Genomic DNA, 13,182 nt, shown 5'->3' with positions numbered 1-13,182 from the left:
CGAGTTGATCGTTGCGTGCAATACCATGGTTGCGCGTTCAGGGGTTTATTAAGAATTTCCATTTTTTGGGGAAAGGGCGTCAAAATCCTTCTGGAGCGTGTTGGAGGGATGTTGAGGGTGTGTGTATGAATGCCTGTGTGCGTTAAAACCACGAAATCAAGGCACCCACACCAAAGGTGATGCTCACAACGCCGTAAGTAAGTAAAAAAGGTACTTTTATTTTTGTGTAGCCCTACGAGTGAACATTGAAACTATTGATGATGGGATTCCGAATGATACCGTACCAGTTGTCCTTTCGGTAGGCTCAGGATGCACGTTGAGAGAGGGAGAGGTGTTTGGATTGACACATGTGCCACCGACGCAGATGCCTGGTCTCCGGTCTTTTCCGCGGCGCTGCAATTGAGATGTTTCGTAAGAAGTGTTCGTTTATATCGCTCGTTCGTAAAAATCGCTCGTTTATAAAAACCGATTTCACAATTTGTTTCTATGATACGCTTTCATAGTTTGTTAGTTCAATTGATATTTATAAATGTACCTGACGAAGTTGGAGGGAGGGGACCTGTTATGCTATCACGGACAGGCTGATAACGGGGATCTTGTTTTTGTGATCGTGCGAGCTCAATTGCATGCGTTGTTTTTGATGAGTGTATGTTTTAATCTGTTACACAAATAGGACTGTATACTACGTGAGCGCATGCATGTATGTATAAGTTTAATTTTCTGTTTATGTGTGCGTAAATAAGTGCTGCCAGTACCGGGCCAGCCATCAAGATGCTTGAGACAGCAGCTTCTTGTGGCTGGTCATCATTTGTAACAAAAGGAAAAAAAAAAACAGTCCATTTCGTTTTATTTGAAGTGAGACAACGGCAGTGCCCAAGATCTCCGAAATATACGGAGCGGTTCACTCTTAGAGAGAACACGTGAGCGCGTGGCCAAGGGCCCACTGAGCGGGAACTGCCGGCGAGATTTGTAAACGCGAAACATGCGCATCAAGTATTACGGCCGGTGCGTGCATGCCCGTCGTTACGTGTCAAGCGATTAAACTGCAGCGACCGCCACACTCGATGTTCACATTTGCACGTCGTACGTTCGACGGCGACGACTTTTTTTGCTTCTATTGTTATTGCCTCTCGCTTGGTACGTCACTTTACGGGAGTTTCGGTTTTTACATCGCCCAGTATCCAGGTTCTAAGGCAGTATGTGACGTCAGGAGCTCTCGCCTTCTCCTTCCGCGTCGAGAGGGACGGTGCGACGGTGGCGGCAAAAATTGGTCGAGAGTCGAGACCAATCGCTCTTCTCGCGCGGCGAGAGCGATGCCGAGAGACAAAGGTGATAAAAACCGCGTCGCCTCTGTCGCTTTGGCTGCTCTAGCGAGAAGTGTGAATGGGCCTCCATGGTTTTAAACACGATTGTTTCTTGGGCTACTTAAACGAAGAAATTTTGGTCTGTCTGTCTGTCTGTCTGTCACTCGATTCTACCACCCGGCCAAAGTGAAACAGGAACTGCGCAATAGTCTTATAAACCCACAGCCAAATCTAAACGTCTAAGTCCGGTGTTAATGTTCGTACTTGTCAACAATGTTCAACAACAACAAAACATTACACAAATATACGACAGAAAATCAATACATGAGTGATATTTGCTGCGTTCTTTATTGAAAAATCTACGGATGAATGGTTTTTGCGATTGCAAATGAAATACTACATCAGCTGCCGAAAACTGTCGCCTGCTGTTGCCCGCGCTACCTGACGGCAATTAAAAAATAAAACGTCCACAGTAACGAAAGGCTCCACTAGATAGGTTCCACGTTCCGCTTGGAACGCTCGTGGAGTAGGGCAGCGTGGTTCTATAAACGTTGTAGTAGGGTCCCTCGATTCACGCGCGTCTTCGCCGTACGGCGGCGCTGGCATCGAGGCACCCGACTTGGAGCAGTGGAATGCGGTAAATTTAAATTGACTTGAGCAAACCTCGAGCATGTTATCTTGGAAGAACCAGCATGAGAGGTGAGCGGGAAAGAGAAGGGAGGCATTTACTTGCCAGGGGCGCCAGTCGACTATCGTATTTCGCCGACATTTGCAACGAGAGGAGCAGGTATGCAGCCTTTTTTTCTCGTAGGGCGAAGAAACTGGCAACAAATCTGCCTTCCGCTAGTTGAATTGGCCAACATATCATGCTTGAAAAAGCAAGCTTGGTACAGGTTGCTGCATTAAGGATCAGTTGGTTTTGCTGTTATCAAAGTGGCCAGATGGGGCGAGTAATTAAGGGAAAAAAGGTATAGCAGTTCCACTCAACATGAAAGCTGTCATGTGCGGAGCAGTCATTCGCCAGAGGAGATGTGGCGCCGTTCTCTGCTCTTTGCCACCTCTCTTGATGAATTGAACAGAGGTTTATTTGTTCAATTCATTTAAATTTTCCCGCCTTCGCAGTGCCCGCGCGCCTGCTCCTGGGACAGCTCGCATCCTTTTATTCATCTTTTTCTTGCTTTACCTGGAACAGAACGAGCAGGAGTTTCGTTCTTTTAACAGCGGATCTGTTTAGGCCGAGCAATATCCTTCCGTCACCCCAAAAAACCTCGAAGTGTGAGGGAAAGTGGCCAGGAAGCAAGACGCCCACGAGTAGGTGTTGGGAGTGCTCGCGCCCCAAGCAAAAAATGACGGTTGGGGGGTACCGGAAATCGAACCCAGGACTTTTACCCCGTGCAACCGGCAACCTAACCACTGCGCCACCCCAAAGAACCAAGGGGTGCGGGTTTAGCAGCGCCGGGGAACAATAACATCTGCAGCCAATTGCGAAGAAAAAAAATGTGCAGAAATTCGGAGAATTGTCTACTAATGCGTAGCATTCTTCGGTCGCTTGTCTTGAGTGGGACTTCTCTATAGCTAATTTTCTGGGTTTTTCTAAATTTTGTCCGACCAATTATCTCCATTTACACTATGAAAACTTCTTCTAAATTTTGTCCGACCAATTATCTCCATTTACACTATGAAAACTTCTTCTAAATTTTGTCCGACCAATTATCTCCATTTACACTATGAAAACTATTACAGGTGTTACTTGCGCAAAATATGCATTTTTTGAAAATGAAGGGCTTTATACGGTTGGCCATTTTCCTCATTTTCTGAAAATTTTCTTGTTTTTAGTTTTTCCATATTCTTTACGACCAATTTGCCCCCATTCACGCTACTATAACGACCAGAGGTATTAATTCCACGAAATTTGCATTATTGTGGAAATGCAGAGTGTAACACGCTTTGCCATTTTCCCCATTTTAAAAATATATTGCCAATTTTAGTTTTTCAAAATTTCGTTCCACCAATTATCTCCATTTACGCTGTTACAACGATTATGGGTGGAGCTTTCTCGAAATAGGCACCATGTAGAAAACGTCCAGACAGGCAATGGAGGAGGCCGTCGTCGATAGAAAGCAGATATATTTACATTATTTACAGCCATCTTGTCGCATCTCCTAGTCGTCGTCTTCTTCTTCCAAGGTACCCGTCTGTTGATCTCGATGCCTGCGTCTTCTTCGGCATCGAAAGTGTCAACAGGCACTATTTTGGAAATGCAGGGTGTTACACGGTTCGCGAATTTCCGTATTTAAAATACTTTTCTTGTTTTTTATATTTTCAAAATTTAGTTCGACCAACCATATGCATTAACGTTATTGTAAAGATTACACGTGGAACTTCCACGATACCTGCAATTTTGTGGAAATGCAGGGCGTTAGACGATCCTGGCTGTGGAGTTACTCAGCAAAGAATGATGCACGTTAAAACAACGCTCCCGTGGTCGGAATTGAACCTGGGTCCCCCGGGTTATGAAGCCATCGCCTATCTGGTCGAGCTATCGTCGCGTTCCGGGCACGCCGCATTTCTTTTGGCTTTGTAGCGCGGGCGTTGTCTTTGGGCTTGGCCGCGGGTTCTAGCGCACGCTAACGTTGCCAACTTTAGGAGAGATGTGAAAGCCTGCGGACGAAACGATCCGGGCTCGCCCGTCATGGAGAACTTTCAGCCGCAGGTTCGGAAATAAATGTGAAGGGGCAACAGCTCGGTCTCTGACGAAGGGAGAGGGGCCGCCAGCTCTGCTGTCTCTCCAGCGTTGCACCTTTAGTGCGCGAGCTGGAGTGAAGTACACTCTACGCGAGCTGTGTCGTTTGGCGGGCAGAGGGGCGAGGCTGCTGCAGCTGGCGGCTGGCCTGTTGCTGGCTGGAGCATCACCTAGCCATCTCCGCGTAGCTTCGTCAGTGCGGACCGACGCCGCGGCCTTAGCTCGGGGCATTGACTGTGGCGCTCCCCGTTTATTTCCAAAATATTCCCGGTTATTTTCTATTGCCCCCTTTCTAAATAAACGACCACCACTAGTGCCAACCTTTTGTGCTTGCTTTTATCTCGCACGGGCTGGAGCTTTTCTGCGTCGTGCTAAACTCGTTTTTTTTTGTTCCACGCCCACGTTCTTCGCTTACTATCGTAAAAACCATCCCGACGAGCATACCTAGCTAAATGCACGCGGGGACTGCCACTTAAGTACACATACAGTATGCCTCAAATACATCTGCAGCTTTCTTCGCGCTAAATAGCGCTAAATGACCATTGTCAGCGGTTCCTGGAGTTCTGAACGGGTCGGCCTATTTAAACCTCTTATTCAAGTATGCTCTTAACTTTTGGTTGGAAGGCTGAATCGAGGAGCAAGCGGGTATTTTTCGAAGCCTCTGTTTGGGTGCCTGACGCCGCGTGACTACGGTGGCTGGATACCATGACCGCGGACGAGCTATACTTTGACAAGCTGGGCCACTAAAGTGCTTCGACTTAAAACATGTGACTCGATAACGTGGCTGCAAAAGTTGGGGGCTTTGTTAAGTGCAGAGCACTTTGGAGTCCCGCATTGTCGTCGTAGCTCGTTTGCTGTCACGCTGTGTCGCCACCGACGCAATCAGGCGGCGTAGCGACGTAACGCACCCAAGCAGAGCTCCACGGCGGGGTGGCCTAACGGACCCAAATAGAGGCTTCAAAAAGAAAGCGGTTTATATAGTCATAACGGTTCGAAAAAAACTCCTCAACCGCTGTCGCTTGTCGTATATTTCCCCGTTGTTTAGCGCAAAGAAAACTGCAGGTACATTTGAGGCAAAATCTGTGTAAATAACTGGCAGCCCCGCGTCCATTCTGTTAGGAACGCCCGTTTGGTTGGTTTTTATGACAGTAAGCGAAAAAACTGGCCGCCAAAAACGACGCGTATCAAACTGCGCAGTAAGGCACCGGCACGTACGTGCCGGTGCCTTACTGCGCAGTTTGGAGCGCACGTGCGAGAAGAAAGCAAGCACAAAAAGAACAGAACTCTAACTCATGCTGTTCCAGGCAGAGAGCGCGCTAGCCCTGCGAAGTCGGTAAATTTGATTTGCATTGGACGAAACATCCGTTCAATTCATCAAGAGAGGAGTGGGACAGGGAGGGGAACAGCGTGATGGGAGGGGACCAGCGGTAGCAGTGAGCGGATAAAGGCACCACAGCCCCTCGTGAGAATTAATCACTGCTCTGCCCTTCCGACAACTTTCACACTGAGTGAAACTGCTTTAATTTTCAACACTCTTGCCTGCTCAGTATCGGACGAACAACAGGGCGTGTGGTGGCCAAACAGGGCACATACTATAAGGAAATACAGCAGCCCTTGCCGAGCGCAAAGGCGGAGAAGTAGCAGCCGCCGCAGGCCACGCACCGCCCTTACGAGTCTACGCGCATGCGCCGCGTTTACAAGTCTTGCCGGTAATTAGCGCTCCGTGGACCGCCAGCCACGCGCCTACGTGTTCCCTCTTAGAGCAGGTCATATTGTACAAAGAACTAAGCAGTTTTCTCCTAGTACCTGCCGAAGATCGGGGCTGGTAGGATTCATGGAAACATACAGAGAAAACTATAAACGTGGTTCAGTGAAACGAGCAAATAAATATATTCACAGTACTGATTTTGGAATGCACGCCAATATTATGAAGACAAAGCCAATTTTTCTGGAGGCTGGTTACTCTGGCCTAGAGAAGCACGTCTAAAAGTATTGATACAGTAGACTACGATATATTGTTTTGTTTCTAACATTGCTTCTATGATGAATTATGAAAAGCGCGAACATCCACGGGCAATATCGTTTGCGTCCACTTTTTTCGACTATTACGGCATGCCTTTATCAGTGCCAGCCCTGCGCATTTGGTCGTAAACTGCTACGGAGAACAATCTGAAGAACAATCTCTGTGGAATTGCTATTTTGCCATTAGTTATAGTGTGTGCTGTGACGGTAACCGAGATCCAATTGCAGAATACACTAACCGCGGATTCAGTGAGCTAGAAAACTGATATCACGCGCGTCTGAGACTGAGTGATCAGATAAAATTTTAACCATTCTATTTCGGCATTCAGTTTATGCACTTGTGGTGCAAACGGTTTCACGCGCTGACTATCCGTTCCTTGGAGTTTCAATTTGAAGTTTGACAATTTATACAATCGTTTTTTAAAGCAAAAGTTGGTGCGGCTATGCTGTGAGACTCGCCGTCGGCGCCCCACAACTCCTGCGTGAGCGAGGCCAAGAAGCAGTACCGCGCGATAGAGAATGCAGTTTAATGATACTGACGAGGTTTGTCCAGCAAAGGGCCTAGTCAGGTGAAAAATGAAACGAGTGAGAAAAAAGGAATAGAAAAGCAAGAAGGAAAGAAAGAAAGAAGAAAAATATAAAAAAGAAAAAACGCATGATCAGAGTTGGAGTGTGGAAAGAGTTCAGTAGCTCATTGTAAAAGTAAAATGTTCAAGTACACTGCAGCACCACGTGACCACAATTGACCCTAGTGCACCGCGGCTACTACAGCGCGCCCCTCATGAATATTCGATTTGGATTGATCATTCGGGCCGCAACTCCGACTGCCGTAATCAGTGCCCGAGAACCTGGGTATCTCAGCATGCACATTGCCTGCTGCCGGAAACGTTACCTAGCGGGTGCATGGAACACATCCAGGGCATGAGCCTAAGCTCTAGGAAGTCTTACATAGATGCATAAAAATTTCCTAAAGTTTAACGATAAACGTGTTAAGGGTAGGTAGCAAAAGATTTTTGGTCAAAAAATGCCACGCTCAGACAAGAGATCTACGTACCAGCGTGTCATTGAAAATAATGACGCACGAATTGAGTCCCTGCGCAGTGCTACTTACATGGTGGCTAAGTGTGTCATGGGATTTACATCTGCCTTTTCGTGGAATCAATTCACATTAATTATTTTGTGGTCGTGTGTGCGGCCCGACAGACAATTGACAGCATTTGTGCCAACGCTGTACCGGTGGTATTGTTGCGCCTTCGTTCGACATCCTATGAGAGACGGACCAAAAAAACTGAGATCACTCAAAGGACTGTAAAACGTTTGTGCTAAGGAGACAAAGCGATACGCTGTTGGTCAAAAGCAGTGTGATAAGGTGTTACACGGGTTTGTTGCGGACACAACGGGACACAAAGTTATGCGACAGTGTTTCGTCTACGCGATTGCGTCAAGATCCTGCAGGTATTCCTTCCACCGCCTAAGTAAACCGAGTTAATAAATACTGTTTTGAAAGTTTGCTAAATTCTCCCGCGGCGGCTGGTGTGAGCCTATGCGAAGCCAGGAAACAATGTTTGTCTGAATAAGAAAGCAGCTCAAGTTCATAAAACTCCAGAGCTTGGTTCCTGCTCAGTGTTATGAAGAGCTGTGAACAAACGGAAATAAAAACCATGACTTATGCATGTTGCATCCCCCTTTACAAAACGTTTTTGCCAGCCTGTTTTAAATCTTTCCACATGTATCACCCACGCTGTCATTCATATTAATGTTTCATTCACGGGTGGCAGTGCACACATACTGTGGGCTCGAAAACTGACCATTTGTTTGTACCATGGCTCTGCCAGGGGTATTCCCTCCTTTTTAGTTTTGCTGTCCCTGCTGTCTTCAATAAGATAGGCAAGTTAGAAAAGGCTGCCAACTCACATGGCAGAAGGTGCCGTCCTCTGCAATGCCGATGCGGACTGGCCATCCTTTGCAAACATACTTGCACTTGGCTTTCGTGGTAGACTTCCTCTGTCGGATGGAAAATGATGGATTGACATGAAAACTCCACGTTTAAACCTCCCGCCAGCACAGCGTGCTGTTCATCCCCAGAAACTGGTTATGTGCGCGAGCTTAGAAGTGAAAGAAACGTCGAAAATGTCACTCTGAAAGCCCTTTAAGCTGCACAAGTAATAGTGGGGCACTTCAGCGTTCGAAGCAGCGAATTTGCTGTTCATCTGGGAGGGATTCGCAGCTACTCGATGAGCTGGAACTCAAGCAGGCAACGACGGCAGGGAGTTTCCGTTGTTTTCGCGCCTATTCGAGTTTCTGTTCTGGCCGATGCTTCTTCAATTTCCGCTCTTCCTCCAAGCGAACGACATGCGTCCGTCCCATAGCGAGTTAAACCTGGAATGCCTCGAGGTTTATTCAAGTGCACAAACGTCACAGTCCCTTGCCCCCCTCCCGTCGTAGGCATGTTATTGTCTGCGTAACACACCAACCCTTGAGGCAAACCGCTCGATTAGGGAGGACAGCTGACAGGGCGCATTGAGCGATGAGTCTGCCATGTTTATTTCTCCCACAAGCACAACTGGCATGTTATCGGTAGTGGCATGAAGCGCAGCTGTGCGTGCATTAGCCACTCCTTCTACACCTAACCCGTGCCCGCATTAAGTGTCAACCGGTGATGGGCGCACACAATTAGGCGTGAGATGCTGAAAAGATGTGGCTCGGAAAGTCTTTCAAGCTGAAGTAGGAATATGGGCTCATGTCAGCGTTCCAACCAGGCTACTGGCTCTAAACTGGGAGGCATTCGCCCCTAGTGTGCGAGGTGGACTTTGAGGCGGCAACGGCGGCGGCGGCTTTCAGTCGTTTTACGCCCGTTTGCGCTTCTGTGTATCCTCCGCAATCATCTGATAACGGCGCTACCGCCCTTGTCAGCCTATTGCACAACTTGTGAAAGATGCATGGGTGTTGGTGAGGGTAATAACAGGGGCGGTATTCTCGTAACTGTCCCTTTTGAAAACGTCCCTTTTGCGCCCCTTCCTCGTGACGTACTCAAGTGAGCGCTGGAAGTAGGTTTGCCGCGCTTGCGTTACGTCACTTCCGGTTGTTTGCTTTTAGCCAATCAGGGATTGCCAAAAAGGACACTTTTTAAAGGGACGCAAAAGGGACAAAACTCGAGAATACCGCCCCAGATGTGATGGAAGTCAGCGGTGGCGAGGAGGAGTGCCAGAGCGGCACCGAGTAAGGCGGCTTCACGGGAATGAAAATTGTGGGGAGGTTAGACATATACTCCTTCGGAGTAAAATGAAAAAAAAAAGACATGTTTCCGTGAGGAATAGAACGCCATGAGAGCGGCTGATACAAGGGAAGAGTTTTAAGCTCTTGGTACATTGTTCCAACAGCAACTTTTCTCTCACCAATTCAGCTGGAAACTTTCTTTCGCAGTTGGGGTCCACCGGTCGTCTTTTACGCTGTGGGTTTGATGCTGTAACGAAGCAACGAAGGCATATATAAAGGTGATGCGCCCTCTTTATATGTGTCGAAATAGCATAGATTCAAATAGGCAGCATAGAACTGTACTGCGGGATTTGCTGGTCACAGCAGGTACGCCTTGCGTTTCTGCTTTGCTTTTGTGGATTTCTTTTTAACGTGGCTGTTGAGTGCGTACCTTGCTGCAACTGAAGAAAAGCCAGCCAATAGCCGCTACACCGCTCTAATGACGTAATTGAAGCGGTCGAAGAATGCGAGGACCGGGAAAGAGAGAAAAATATTTCGAGCATGTTTCTGTGGGATTGGCCTAGAGCAGTGATTCTTGGCTGAGCTACTTTGCGACCCCGTAATCTAAGTACTAGATGGGTTGGTTGACTCCATTCTTCAAGCACTCAGGATGTCGGAAAAAGGTGAAAAAAAGCGCTGCAGGGTCCCTTTAAACGCTGGTCTTTGCAGTAGCTTCATAGTACTTTATCAATTACTCCATCTCGGCAGATTGGTAGGGTTGTTGTCGTTGTTGTTCCTTTTTTCGGAGCACAAAGAAACTCTAGGCGTTGTTTAGGAATCGGGAGATTCGAGGGGCAGTGTGCCCGCTTAGCCAGTGAGTGAGTACGGACTCGGTCGAGTTGATCTTGTGGGGGCATTTTGTCCGTGCTTCCAATACATATCTCGAAGAACAATGTTGAAAAAATATGATTTGATTCGCTTCACAAAATTCACAAAACTATGGGTCAGAAACGTGAAAGCTGTAGAATAGTACGTGCCGCTCGACTCCTGAACGTGAGCGCACGTGAGTAGAACAGGTGCAGACCATCCGCGCAAATCCATGATTCCATGGAAGCTGTGGCATGTGCCAGTCTGATTGCTGACGTAATTCGTGCCGAAAGACGAAGAAACGAAATCGAAGAAAAAGACATAAACGGTGTACCAGAAAAGAAGGCGGTCTAGGTAATTTGCATCAAAGACAAAATACCTAAAGGGGAGAAACAGACGCAGATAAGAACCAGCAGTCAAGATGTTGTCAATAAGAATGGACAGGATTTCGCCACCACAGCATGTAAGCCCATTCTCTCTGTTCTCACAGCATGTAAGCAAAATCCCAGCATGTAATTAAATGTGGGGTCTCTCTGAGATTTTCGCGTGGTACATACACTTAGAATGACTTATTTTCGTTCCCTACCATTGCCACCCATTTATCAGATGTTTGTCAAAACATGTGACACCGAAATACACATGCTGGCTGCGTTGTGGCGTCTTCGGTTTCCAAACTCTCCAATCTTTGGTGATGACTAAGGGGAGCACATATGGTTCGCTGACAAGAGTGACTGCGTCCTTTCTTTCACAAAACTTCAGCGAGGTGGCTGGACATCCCACTTACGCTACCCATCATGGTAGCTGGGCATTGCATGCCGTTCACGATTTCATAACAGGTTAGTGAAAGTATGATTGAATATGAATTTTTATTACGCCGACTTATGTGTTACACAGGCCGGGAAACTAAACTGTTTTCCCGATTTTAGCGAGTTTTCCCGATTTTAGCGAAACTACCACTCGGAATCCTCGCAAGCGGGGCCCGATGAACACTTGCGCGGGGTTTCGAAAACACTGTCACTTTGCGGAGATTTTTGCTCTCAGATACTGATAACCCAAAAGGAAGACCTTCCTCCAGTTACTCGTACTTTTATTGTAAGTGCTGTATTGAATGATCCTATAAAAGTATTACAGGAATGGTTGACGATCTCTATTTGGAAATAAGACGCGATGGATGTTTGACAGTGTTTGCATTGGAGTGCCAAGAAAGGGAATAAAAGCGACTAACAACTGAGAAGGACGAAAACAGGACGAGTGCTAACTGTCCGCCCGCCCTGTAGAACTTTTGTGAAATAAATAACGCGGTCACTCTACTCAGCAAACTGTTTGCGCCCCTTATTCATCACCAAAGGCTATAGGTTTCTATTCATGCATCACAAACACGACCAAATGTCGAATCTTTTGGGTGCCGATAGTCAACTTTACGACTGTTAAACGAAAGAAAAACTTAAAAAAGTAATTTGGGCTTAAACAGCATACCAGCTACAGGAGCTCTGGGGGCATGTAAACGCAGGTAATTTTTTAATATGCATGTAACCCGCTCACGCGTTGCTAACAATAAAAAAGTAGCTTGTGAGCGCTATCAAACATTGTTTCCTTTCTTGTGACCTGACTTAAGTGCTGGGCTATCAAAACACGGCCGTCCACTGAAGACTGCGGTTCATGGTTCATTAGCAACACGCGTTACACTGGTGAGCGTACCTACATTTTAAGAAACATCGCTAATAAAAACACTCAACAAACGCTGTGTTCTGAAATGGGTGGGGTGCCCCTCGCAACAACCCTCGATGGGGTGCCTCTCGAGTCAGAAAAAGGGGATACAAGGTGGTAGCCTCGGTTAGAACCAAATGCAAAAACAAATGCAATATCGTTTTGGGAACATTTACTGCTCTTTTGAACAAATATGTATTGTTCAAACTTAAAAATAGGCGCGTGAAAAAGCTTTGAGGTTTCCGAACAGCTCCACCGTTATTTCTTGTGATTTCCTTTTTCTTACTACATGAGCCATTCTCTGCCAATCTGTTTACAGATCGTGCTCCGTCCTGGATTTGACCTTAAAAGTCAATGACTGTCGTAGATGAAGACATGAAGGTCGAGGTAGAATTTTGTAATATTCATAATTATATCAGTACAAAGAAATGCCTCGGCGCTGCACTAAATTAAGGCGCACCTTCGTGGATATAAACATTTTTATCGGAGCTCTACAGCCCGCGTTGCACAACGCTACAAACTTAGAACAAACTGTGTAGTCCGCAGCGTGACAATAGAGCCGTATTTAAGTTTGTCTCAACGCGTAACGTGTGCTCCGGGAAAATGAAGTTAATTCTTGCGATACGAAAAGTCCCCCCAAAGTAAAACTGCAGATGGCCAGGTTTTGTGCTTGTAGGAAGGCTGTGGCATACAATAATTAGAGCTATACTTCGAGCGGTATTATTGTTTTAAACAGTAGGAAGACAATTGAACCTATCTTTCAGGTTGCGTACCAATGACCCATCGCTTACTGATTTAATATTTATAACAACGCAAAAGAAGCGCACAAAAAATCATTACGACTTTACCAAGACAAAGTCGAGAACTCCTTCAGTACAAAAAAAAGGCGGTGCTGTTTGCAGGAATAATAAGGTACACAGCACTCACTCGTCGCAGCACTAGCCAAGTGAGCGCACACTCCGAAGAGGACGAGACAAATCACCCAAGCTCTCATCACTGCAGGCTTTACTCGAGGTCAGTGCATGGACCACAATTACCGACTGAGCAGCGCGAGTCTGCGCCCCTGTAACTCTTAAATAATTCAGCGCCTCGCTTATCGCAGTATCATAACTCCACGGATAAGCCGGGGAAATACGTGCCGCTCTTTGTCGCTTGAGGTGTAAGTCGCCCACCCGAGGGAAAACCCGCGCAGTGCCTGCCACTTCGTGAATAGGTGCTGAGGGACCGTTATCCCGTCCACGTGTGTGAATACTTGCGCGCGGGTGCGGTGATAAGGAGGCAAGTATTTTGATGATATGACACAACACATTTAAATGAGTCCTTTCCTCAGCTGCTTTTTTTAAA

The 13,182-nt window shown here is 46.8% G+C and overlaps 1 long non-coding RNA gene across 1 annotated transcript; it reads right to left on the bottom strand.

Moving 5' to 3' along the window:
- Positions 1-253: 253 nt before the first annotated feature.
- On the bottom strand, positions 254-12,861 carry LOC144166108 (uncharacterized). The gene is made up of 4 exons (XR_013321575.1): positions 12,766-12,861; positions 9,465-9,532; positions 7,984-8,073; positions 254-393 (listed from the first exon to the last, which is right to left on the bottom strand). It is a non-coding gene; the product is annotated as an uncharacterized LOC144166108 (long non-coding RNA).
- Between the last annotated feature and the right edge of the window lie 321 nt (positions 12,862-13,182).

Source organism: Haemaphysalis longicornis, unplaced genomic scaffold (genome assembly GCF_048455015.1).
Source record: "Haemaphysalis longicornis isolate Haplotype H1 unplaced genomic scaffold, Haemaphysalis longicornis Haplotype H1 scaffold_16, whole genome shotgun sequence".
NCBI classification, from domain to species: Eukaryota; Metazoa; Arthropoda; class Arachnida; order Ixodida; family Ixodidae; genus Haemaphysalis; species Haemaphysalis longicornis.
This window is presented reverse-complemented; position numbering and strand designations above follow the sequence as displayed.